Source organism: Carlito syrichta, unplaced genomic scaffold (assembly GCF_000164805.1).
Source record: "Carlito syrichta isolate Samal-C Ts95f unplaced genomic scaffold, Tarsius_syrichta-2.0.1 Scaffold53525, whole genome shotgun sequence".
NCBI classification, from domain to species: Eukaryota; Metazoa; Chordata; class Mammalia; order Primates; family Tarsiidae; genus Carlito; species Carlito syrichta.
In genome coordinates, this window is record NW_006997621.1 from 1 (window position 1) to 11,777 (window position 11,777).

The window sequence follows — 11,777 nt, forward strand, 5'->3', positions numbered from 1 at the left end:
GAATTCCAGAGCTCCAAAGTTCAAAGGGCCGGGTATTGACGCGAGAGTGGCGCTGGGACCCAACAGAGGACTTTCAGCCAGAAATGGAACCAGCGTCTCTGAGGGGGCGGGTGCCCAGAGCCTCCCTGTGTGACCGGCGGCTTGATGCCGGGTGCCCGGGCTGGAGACAATGCAGCCGGGGAGGGATCTGGAGGGGGCTGGGACCGGAGACTTCCACACACGAGTAGAACGGCAGCAGTGGGGCGGGGGCGCAATATCTGGCCTTGCGTGGGAATGAAGTTCCCGGGCCTGCCCCCAGCGCGGTTGGTGGTGGGCTGGGGGATGGGGGTAGCGAAGTGATAGCCTTTTTGGGAACTCACGTTCAGAGAATCTCACAAGTTCACCTATGCCGTCGCCATCTTGCCCCGTCTCTCATCAATTTTTTTTAAGGAAGAGTCTTGGTAATAACATCTGCAGGGGTTTGATCTAAGATGAAAACTTTAAACATAAATACAGGAAACATACTCAGAGTATACTTTCAAGGAAAGGGAATGTCATCATGATGGCTCTTGGGAAGAAAGAGGTAGATACATTCCAACATTCCCTCAGACATTATGTGTGTTCTCCTCCCCCAGAAAACAAGCTGCGCTGGGCCTTGAAAGATGTGCTCAGGGTCTAGCTTCTCAGGGGCAGCAGCTCCCAGGGCTCTCTGGTCTCTGAAATAATAAGATCCCTAGAAACACAATGGAACAAGCACACATATAGAAATGCAAGGAGGGACATAACAGGTGATGCCTTTATGGAAAACAGTCACCTGTCTGGCATCACCCTCTTTAGAATACACCTTTTTTTGGTTTAAATATTCAGCTTCGAATTTAGTGGAATCGGGGGAGTCCTCTAGTGAAATGCATACAAACCCTTTGCCTAGGCAGACGAGTATCTTAAACTAATCCTGTGAATGTCCTGCCACACCATGGGCTGTGCCGGGGCCCATTCTGATCCTAGGAAAAAAAGTAAAGGGTAGAGAGAAGAGAATATGTGAAGAAAATGTGCTGTGAGATAAACTGAGTTTGGCACAAAGTTTAATTCACCTGCAGGCTTCTTTTCTGAGGGCCTGGAGCCACTAAATATCAGAAATCTGAAAATCCCAAAGACAAACAACAGTTTTAGGGCCCCCTGTGGGTCTTATCACCTGTAAGCAGTGAGCAGTGCCAGCCAACCTGCCAGGCTCTCTCTGTCAAGTGCCAGATGTGGCACAGGAGCTTGCCTTCCACTCTGCCCTGATCTCACTTTCTTTTCTTGTAGCTCCCACCCACTCCTCTATCTCCTCCCCCCCATCCCCTCACCCAACAAAGAAGCACTATGTGCCCAGCTGCAGACAGGCAGCATCTGCCTCCAGCTTTTGTCAGGCCTACAAGACAGAGGGCCAAGGATGGAGCCCAGCCAGAGCGCCTGGGTGCCACACCAGCCCAGTGGAATACCGGCCCCCAGTCTTCACGTGGTGTCAACCAATAGTGGCCCCTGACCCCTGGATATCCGGGGAAAGGTCTAGCAGCAGCTCAGAGGGAGCACCGAAGGGGGCCACTTGACCTCTAGAGCAGGAGCCTCAACAAAGCCCGAGGATGGGAATAGAGAGAAAGGACGGAAAGCCCAGAACGAGGCCTGGACCACCGAAAAGGAGGACCACGAAGGAAGAGGCCAAGTCAACGAGAAGATGGCAAGGAAAGGAGGGGAGGTGGGAAGGAGAAAAGTGAACGAGGAGAGAAGAGCAGATGGGCCTCTTCCAGACAAACAGCCTCTCAGGGCTCTGAACACTGAGCCCCTCCTGGGCAACCCCCTAGGTCTCCCAGTGAAGCCTGACCCCATGATGAGCCAAATGGGAAATCTGGGCCATGGACTAATGAAAGGCATTGTGCGCACTGGTGTGAAGATGTGAGGTTGCAACAACAGGAACGAGAGGAGAGGGACGACGGGCAATCACAAACTCTGCCAATACAGAACCCAGCTTGGACAATAAGAGGAGAGGGGAAGGAGAAAAGGTGGGCTGATGGGGGGTGGAGAGGGGTGGGTGGGTGTGGGGTGAGGAGAGAGGGGTGCGTGGAGGTAGGGGGATGGGTATATAGAGTGAAGGGAAGTTGACGTAAAGAAGAGTCACTAAATCAATAATACCGGCCATCGTAAATGTCAAAGGTAATGACTTTTTTGAAAAGAGAAAAAAAGGCCGAATACAGATGTACAGCAAAGAGAAGAGGTATGGGAACTATGATTATAAAATAAGATACAACTGAGACAGGTCATATCATTTGTGTTAATCTGAATTTATTGCTAAAAAAGCTTTTTGGATCGATTCACAAAGCAAGCACTACTTTCACACTCTTTGTGAGAGATTATATGTCCATGATTCACAGGTGATAAAAATGGGGGGTAGGATACCACACAAACAGCCTCACAAGGAGAGTAGCAGATGCCAAGAGAAGGAAGACGCAGGCTCAAAATCCCACAGGGAGATTTGGGTTCAGGGTGGGGGCTTCCAAACTTCAAAGCCCACAGGGCTAGGATGGGTGGCCACACATTCAAAGTGACCCAAGAAGCCTGGACCTGTCCAAGGTAGCTTGATTTGCTCAGTCATATTTAGTTTCATAGCTGTTTTGAATGGGAAATTTTATTATAGAGCTTCTTACAGGAGAAATAACTGCAGTGACCAGATAGAAACCATCTGTCTCTTCACCTCTGTCTTCCTGTGGGAATGACTGACTTCCTCACAGAATTTCTGATAACTGCAGGTTCCCAGAGACATCACTGTCAAGTATTAAACAAATTGACTGGTCCTGTAAAAAGCTGACTGTTGTCAGGAAGGTCAACCCTCTCCGTCCTATGAGGTTTTAGCATTTTCTTGAGCTCTCTGCAAACAGTGGCTCCTACCTGTAATTCCAGCACTTTGAGAGGCTCAGTGGGAGGAGTGCTCACACTCACAAGTTCGAGACCAGTCCAGACAACACAGCAAGACCTTGACCTCCTTGTCTCTACAAAATACTGAAAAATTAGCTGGGTGTGGTAGATCACACCACACCCAGCTTGTAGTCCCAGGTACTTGGGCGGCTGAGACAGAAAGTTCATCTGAGCTCAGGAAGTTGAGGCTATGGTGAGCCAAGACTGTGCCATTGCACTCCAGCCTGGGTGACACAGTTAGACCATGACTCACAAAAAGAAACTTCCAGCTGCAAACGATCACAGTCCTGTGATCTGTGAGGCCCAGTCCACGTTGCCCTGGAAGTCCAGGTTCAAGTGGGCTAAGGCCACTGAATGGAAAACCCAGAACCAATATGACTGTGTTTACAATATTCCCATTCATGTATCAGCAACACAGTCCCTGGGAAGTCTGGCACAAATCATTCAGATTCTTCAGCTACAACACCCTGGGTTTGTACAAAAGCAAATGCATTCTTCCTTGACTCAATGAGTCTCCCGGCACTTTGAGGAAGAAATCCGAAAGTGGGGGGGTGCTTGGAGGATTCACCACTTCTGCTGCAGCCCATGGTTTGCTATGACCCCAGCAAGTCCCATTTCATTTTCTGACAAGTGATGCTCTGGCTCTCCTTTTTTACTCTCAGCCATGAGCAATGAGAGAACCACCAAATTAAATTACTACATCCTCGTCAGGGAACAAACTAGGCTTAAGCCAAAAAGCTATTACCCAAGTGTCATCTTAGAGTGAACTGGGGAACCCAGGCTGTTATCAAGAACACAAGCATTAGGACAATTCTTTGCAGAACAAAGGGAAGGGTCTAAGACCCTTCTTGTTTGGGGCCAGGGCCCAGGTCCCCACAGAATCTGGTCCAATGGTGTGGACAGCAGTTCGTTGGGCTGTTGTGTCTCCCTCGTGGCTCCCCTTCCTTCTCCCTGGTTCCCCTACTCCTTCCCTCCCTCATCTCTCCTCCCAATAGCTCTCCCTTCTTCCTCCCCTGTGGCCCCTTCCTCCCTCCCCACTTCCGCCACTTGAGACCACAGCCCAGCCCTGAGGACTGTTTTCAGATTTTTTCTGGCCTGTACCTCTTTCCATCTCAGTGCCTATTGTACTAGAAACGTGGCCTGTTTTACGAAACGGCTTATGTTTGGTTTTCAAGTTGCAATTTGGCTGGGTGCAGTGGCTCACACCTGTAATCCTAGCACTCGGAGAGACCAAGGCGGGAGAACTGCTTGAGCCCAGGAGTTCAAGGCCAACCTGGGCAATACAGTGACAACTCATCTCTACAAAAATAAGATTAAATTAAATTAGAAAGTTAGCTGGGGATGGTGGCATGTGCCTATAGTCCCAGCTCCTCGAGAAGCTGAGGCAGAAAGATCACCTGAGCCCAGGAGATCGAGGATGCTGTGAGCCATGACTATGCCACTGCACTCCAGTCTGGGCGACAGTAAGACCCAAACTCAAGAAAACGCACTTTGTTCTAGTGGAGGGAAGAGTGAGCTTTCCTGCCCTTGTACTTACCCTGTGTGTGTGTGTCCTAGAGCCCTGAAGCTGGACAGGGTCTGTAGACACCCTGTTTCCCAGCTTGTGTTAGAGGGAGCCCTGGGTTTCTGGCTTTGCCCCACCTATTGGGCAAGGACTTTGGTGTCTCCAGATGTTGCCTGCCCTGCATCTACTTCCCCTTTACAGGCTGAGTCACTGAGCCCAGCTAACAGGCAGCAATTTTAAAGTGATATAAATAATTAAGGGTGTTTAGCATTCCTTATATTTTATTATTCAGTTTATTGGACAAATTTTGTATCTGTTTCTATACTCAAAAAAATACAGTCAGGTGCTAATATTGCTTAATTTTTAAAACTCTATTATAAAAAAATTCAAACACAAAGTTAGATACCTATTAAATATAAAATTAGAAATTAAGATTATATATGATTAAAAATAATCAACTAAAAACAAAAAATAAAGAAAAATCATGTTAATAAAAAATAGGCCAGGCACTGTGGCTCACACCTGTCATCTCTGCACTTTGGGAGGCTGAAGTGAGAGGACTGCCTGAGCCCATGGGTCTAGACCAGCCTGGGCAACATGGCAAAACCTTGTCTCTACAATAAATTTTAAAAAAAATTAGCTGGGCATGGAAGTGTACACCTGTAGTTCCAGCTACTTGGAAGGCTGAGGCAGAAGGATAGCCTAAGCTCAGTAGGTTGAGGCTGTGGTGGCTATGAGTGTGCCACTGCACTCCAGTCTGGGTGAGAGTGAAACTCTGACACACACACACACACACACACACACACACACCAGTTTGGCCAGGCACAGTGGCTCACGTGTAGTCCCATCACTTTTGGAGGCCAAGAAAGGCGAGTCAGTTGAGGCCAGGAGTTTGAGACCAGCCCGCACAATACAGTGGGACTTCATCTCTACAAAAAATTTAAAAATTAACTAGGTGTGATGGTACGTGCCTTTAGTCCTAGCTACTTGGAAGGCTAAGGGGGAGCTCAGAGAAGTTCAAGGCCACCATGAGCTATGATCATGCCAGCCTAAGTGACAGAGTTAGACCCTGACTCAAAAAAAATAAATTAGTAAGGGAAGAATAATATGAATATTTATAGTATAAGCAGGTGATTGGGGCTCTGTGAAAAAGAATTCATCCTTTTCTGAATGTAAATAAAAGCTCATTCATATGTAAAATTAATAGTTTTTCTTTCCTAAAAAGGTTCTCAACACTGACACTGAAACATCAGTGAAGATGAAAGTTAAACTGGAGAAAGTAACTAACTACAAACACTTCCTACCAAAAAACTAAAAACACAAATAGGTCAGTAACAGAAGTACTGAGAAGAGGATTCAGACATGTAATTAATTACCTTCTAGTCCTATGGATGGCAGGTGCCATGGTGCTGGTACAGAGTGGTGGACCAGGAAGCAGGCCAGCATGCTCAGCTGAGACTCCTCAAAGGGCTGCCCGCTGAGGTAGGCATGCACACACCTATTACCCCCAGCTAAGCGAGAAACACAAACAGACTGAACCAACTGATGACAGAATGGAGAGGCACAAGAAATACCTTACTTGTATTACTTTTTCATCAAGAACTTATCAAGCACTTAGTATATATCAGACCAGTACGATACTAAGCATTGAGGCTACTGTGGTGAACTAGACTGAGTGCCTGTCATTGTAGTTTAGAGTGTTGTGAAGGAAGCGATATTACACAGATAATGACACAAACAAATGCATAATTACAAACTGGAGTCAGTGTCACAAAGGTGCACTGGTCACTATGGCTGTCGCCCCCAGACACCCATCTTATCACCTTTCCCTCCACTATGTAACATTTGAGGGGACTAACTTCAGCTGTAGAACTAGATCCTGAGTAGTCGGCTGAATCTGCAAAGATTTAAGAACATACTCTTAGCCGGGCTCGGGGGCTTAGCCTGTAATCCCAAGCTTTGGGAGGCTGAGGTGAGTGGACTGCCTGAGCCTGCGGGTTCGAGACCCGCCTGAGCAACTTGGTGAGGCCTCATCTCTACAATAAATTAAAAATTAGCCAGGTGTAGTAGTGTTCGCCTGTAGTTCCAGTTACTTGGAAGGCTGAGGTGGAAAAATCGCCAGAGCCAGTCACTGCACTCCAGACTCCAACTCAAAAAAAAAAGAACATATTCTTATCAGTATCAAAGGTCTGCTATAGATGATTAAGTGCTAAACTTAATAAAAACAAAAACCAAAATATCATAACCCATGAAATAACTTACATTTTTCCCCAAAAATAAGAATAAAAATGACTGTAAAAATAGTTTTAAAACTATGTGCTCTTTTAAAGCGCAAGAGGAAATGATAGCTTGGATGCAACTTTTAAATATAAACACTGAGAGTTTGAAAAACACTGCTGGGGTGGGGAATGGGGCACAACATCAATAAGGGTGCCTGATTTCGAACCAGGCAAGATGGAGACCAAAGGGAGGCCCAAACTTCACCTGAACGATGTCTACTTGTATATCTAATCCTGAATTGTACCACACATCTTTAAAATTAAATTAAAAGAAGAAAGAAAATTGCTGCTTTCCAAGTATATCCCTAATAATATGGGTTAAAACCTAATTTTTTTCAGAAATTTATCTCATGGTATTACAGATGATTCTTTTGTTTTAAGTCCAAGTCTCACTCTGTTGTCCAGGATGGAGTGGAATGCTCACAGCCACCGCATCCTCAATCTGCTAGACTCAGGTGATTCTTCTGCTTCAGCCATCCAAGTAGCAGAAACTACAGCCATAGGCATGCGCCATCATGCCCAGCCAATTTTTTTATTTACTGTAGAGACAAGGTCCCACCAAGTTGCCCAGGCTGGTCTCAAACCCCTGGGCTCAGGCAATCTTCTCACCTCAGCCTCCAAAAGTACTCACAGTGTGAGCAACCATGCCCCGCAACAGATGAGTATTTTTAACTGAATTATATTCAAACTCTACTGATTTCTAACAGCTTTAAAGAATTAAGCAAAAATTGTTACTACTAGCCAGGCTTGGTGGCTCAGCCTGTAATCCCATGCCTTTGGAAGGCTGAGGTGAGTGGATTGCCCGAGCCCACGGGTTCGAGACCCACCTGGGCAGGCGAGACCTCATCTCTACAATAAAATCAAAAAATTAGCCAGGCGTGGTAGCGCGCGCCTGTAATTCCGGCTACTCGGAAGGCTGAGGCGGAAGGATTGCTGGAGCCCAGCAGGTCGAGGCTGCGGTTGCCAGGAGCGGCCATTGCACTCCAGTCTGGGTGACAGAGTGAGACTCCACCTCAAAAAAAAAAAAAAAAAAAAACACCAAAAAAACCCCAAAAACAACAACAAAAAAATTGTTACTACTGACATTACAAGCATTAGTATTTACCTAAATCAGGTTGTTGTTAGATGCTTATTGGAAGTAATTAAACAAACTGAAAAAATTAAGGAGTTGCCTACTGAAAACCAATTTCAGGCACACATAAATATGGCAGATATGTTTCTGTAAGTCAAAAGGCCTCATTCCCTTCCATATTTCCCATCTGCCTCTCTACTCTTCTAAAACCTGAGTCCCATCTCCAAGGTGTATTTGTCTTCCTCAGGCCATGTACCTGAAAAGGCTTAGGTGTCAGGTTCTAGTTTTCTTTTTCTTTTTCTTTTTTTTGAGTTGGAGTCTCACTCTGTTGCTCAGACTGGAGTGCAGTGGCCGCTCTTGGCCACCGCAGCCTTGACCTGCTGGGCTCCGGCGATCCTTCCACCTCAGCCTTACAAGTAGCTGGAACTACAGACATGCGCTATCACACACGGCTAATTTTTGATTTATTGTAGAGATGAGGTCTCACTAAGTTGTCCAGGCGGGTCTCGAACCCGCGGGCTCAGGCAATCCACTCACCCTGGCCTCCTGAAGTGCTGGGATTCCAGGCTGAGCCACAGGGCCGGGCTTAGTTTTCTTCTAAAATTGAAAGTTGGACTCAAAAGAGTAGCTTCCCTGTGGGCAGAGTGTGGATCAATGGAAAGGGTCATACCTGCCTTCCACTGACCATGCACTGAAGGGTCCAGCTGGACAGTATGGGGTATGGTTCTGCTCCAAGGAAAAAAAAATAAGCTCAGGGTTACAAGACAGGAATAACTTAACCAGGAACCATTTATCTGGCATGTAAAATGTGCCACGTGATTATCAGATGTTGAAGACATATGTGGGGAGCTTACTGGGAGTGTGAAGATGTATGTATGTAGGGGGAGACAAAGAGAGAAAGAGAGGCAGACACATGAGTATCCATGAATAGACAGAGAATAGACAGACATAAAAGGATATAACATGCACCAGGTAAGAACCTCTCAAAATGTGGCTCATGGACAACTTAAACCAGATTCATCTGAGGAACCTATTTGAAGAAATGCAGTTTCAGATCGCCACCCTTCTACCCTTCATGCACTGAGTACACGCTAGGAGCAGGACCTGGTGATCTGCATTTTGCAGACTACCCAAGTGATTCTTAGACTCACTGAAGTGCATCTCCTCAGAATTTTCAAGTGGATTCTTGCAAATCCACAGCATCTCAAATGCAAAAAAGTCACCAATTGCTCTTTCCCCAATCCTATTCCCATCAGGAATTACCACATACGAAATACATGCTCTCAGATACAGGTGGGAGCTAAACTATGGGTCTGCAAAGACATATACAGAATGGTACAATGGACACTGGAGACTCAGAAGGAGGAGGGGAAGAGGAGGTGAGGGAAGAAGATGACCTCTCTGGTACAATGTACATTACTGGGGGTGACAAGTACACTTAAAGCCCAGACTTCTTACCACTATACAATGAATCCATGTAACCAAAAACCACTTATACCCCTAAAATTAATGAAATTAAAAAAAAAAAAAAAAGAATTTCCACATAGCTATTAACCTTTTTAATTTTTGCTCATTTTATCTCCAGCTCGAATGGCTATTCTCCACAGCTTGGTTCTCATTTTGATTTATTTTGTTTTGTTCTAATCATATCACAAAAAGCTACCACATAAACAACAAGCAGCAGAAAACTGAAAAGGTCCCATGTGTGAATCCCACACTTAGCTAGGCCCACTGGCAAGCTTTTATTTGCTCTTACATGCCAACTTAGAAGCAGGCTGGTTCAAATTCCAAATTGGGGGACACAATATTCTGGCAGGCTAAGAACAATCAGAACAACCCACATTAAATTGGCTAATACCAAGGCGATAAGGGGTTAGAATCTTTCTGGAGATAAGGGCCCTATGGAACTGACAACATCCCACCAGAGTACAGGAAAGTACAGAAAAACAGGAGATCTTGTAGGGGCTTGTACGGGACTGTACAAGACTCAGGAAGGGAGAAGAGAAGGGCTGGGAGACTGCAGGTCCCTTTCTGTCTCTCTTCTTGTTGCTGTTTGAGGAAGGCAGTGTCCTGTCCACCTCTTCCCCTAAATCACTTCACCAGATTCAGGTGCTAGGGGACCAACTCCATGCAAAAAATTGTACTCTCTCTTATTCCTAACTTCCAGTTCCTGGGAAGGGATTCCAACTGCTTAACTCAGGTCAGACATTAACTTCTGGAAACATGAACCTTTGCCAAGATGGTGGGCCATATTTACCAAAAGGATGGGTCATATTTACAAACTACTGTCACAACTCAACACAGTAATTATGGAAAAAAGGTGGAGGGGAGGCAAGCCAGTAGGAAGGTTGCCTGTGAGAAAATGACACAGCACAGTCCTGACTAACCAACTGAGAATGGTGTTCATGTTGACACATTCATGTAGATAGGGTGTCCTGCATGCCCAACCACATTTAATAACTCAAGGCATTAAATGAGAAGTGTTTTATCTGTGAAATGGCCAGCAAATCTCAAAAAAAGATGGAGGAAAGTTTAAGGTTTCACACTTTTTGCCTTCAAACTTAACACAAAATTCTAATACCCAAAACAGTGAAGTACTGGTATAAAAACAGAAATAACAATCTGTGGAACAGAATGAACCACCCAGAAGTCAACATACACATGTATTGCCAAATTCACTCAGTGTGAACAGGGCAGTCTTTTGACATTCTCAGAAAATAGAATACTCTTATGCAAGAGAATCAATTTGAACCCTTGCCTTGCACCATACAATTTTTAACAGTAACAGCTAAAACCATAAGAACCCTTAGACAAATACTTAGAAGGAAAACTTCATGACAGTGATTTTGTCAATTATTTTTTGTTCACACCAAAAAAAGTCAGAAAAATAGAACAGACTTCATCAAAATTAAAAACTTTTGTGGGACAATCTTCTTTCGGGTCCCCTCCCTCTGCAGGAGCTTTTCTGTCTTAACTAACTCCTGCTTTAAAAAAACAAAAAAAACAAAAAAAAACCCTTTTGTTTATGAAAGAACACTCCCAACAGAGAAAATTAGCAACTCAAAACACAAGAAAAAAATATTTTGGAATCATACTTCTAAGTGATCAATAGACAGGACATAGTGTTTAAACGCCTATAAATTAACAACAGTAAAAAAAAAAAATCTCGCTCAAGAATTGGAAATTAACCTTGAACAGACACATCTTCCAAGCACACAGCTAATAAACACATGACAAGATGCACATCAACACTAAGCTTAGGGAAATGTGAATCAAACAACAATGAAAAGCACCTCATTTATTCAAGATGAATAAATTCTAGAGTCCTGCTATACAACATTATTTATAGCTAACTTTCCTGTAAGTACACTTAAAAGTCTGTATAGATTTCCTGCTTCTGTCCTCATGACAAGAAAAAAAAAAAAAAAAAACGAAGCAATACAAACAAGATATAATGAAATTCCACTACATACCCACAATATGACATTAGGAAAAAAGAATAAAACGTAGAAGAGAAAATGTTAAGGGGGATGTGAAGGAATTGGACCCATTAACAATAATTGATGATTATGTAAGATAATGAACCTATGAAAAGACCTATAGCATTTTCCTAAAAAGCTATGCATAACACCACAGAATCCAGCAATGTCGTTTGTAGCAAATGTCATGAACCAGGTGAGAAAATGCAAGAAAACGAGAGCTTCTAAACTCACCGTTTGTGGTCAACGTCCAGGAGCGGCCTCACCGAAGTTCCCTCCTAGGCTCTCGGGACACCAACCCTGCAAGGCCTGAGGCCCAGGGGGCCAGGCTTGGTGGTCTGCGGCGCCGCTGGGGGCCCGGCTTCACCGCAGGCCGCGGTGCCAGGGGGCCAAGTTCCGTGATCAGCGGCTGCCCTGGTGCCCGGCAGCTCCGCGGTCTTTGACTGTGCTGGGTGCCGACTCTGTGGTCCGCGGAGGCGGCGCGGAGAGCTGGGCTCTGCGGTCTGTGGCAGCGG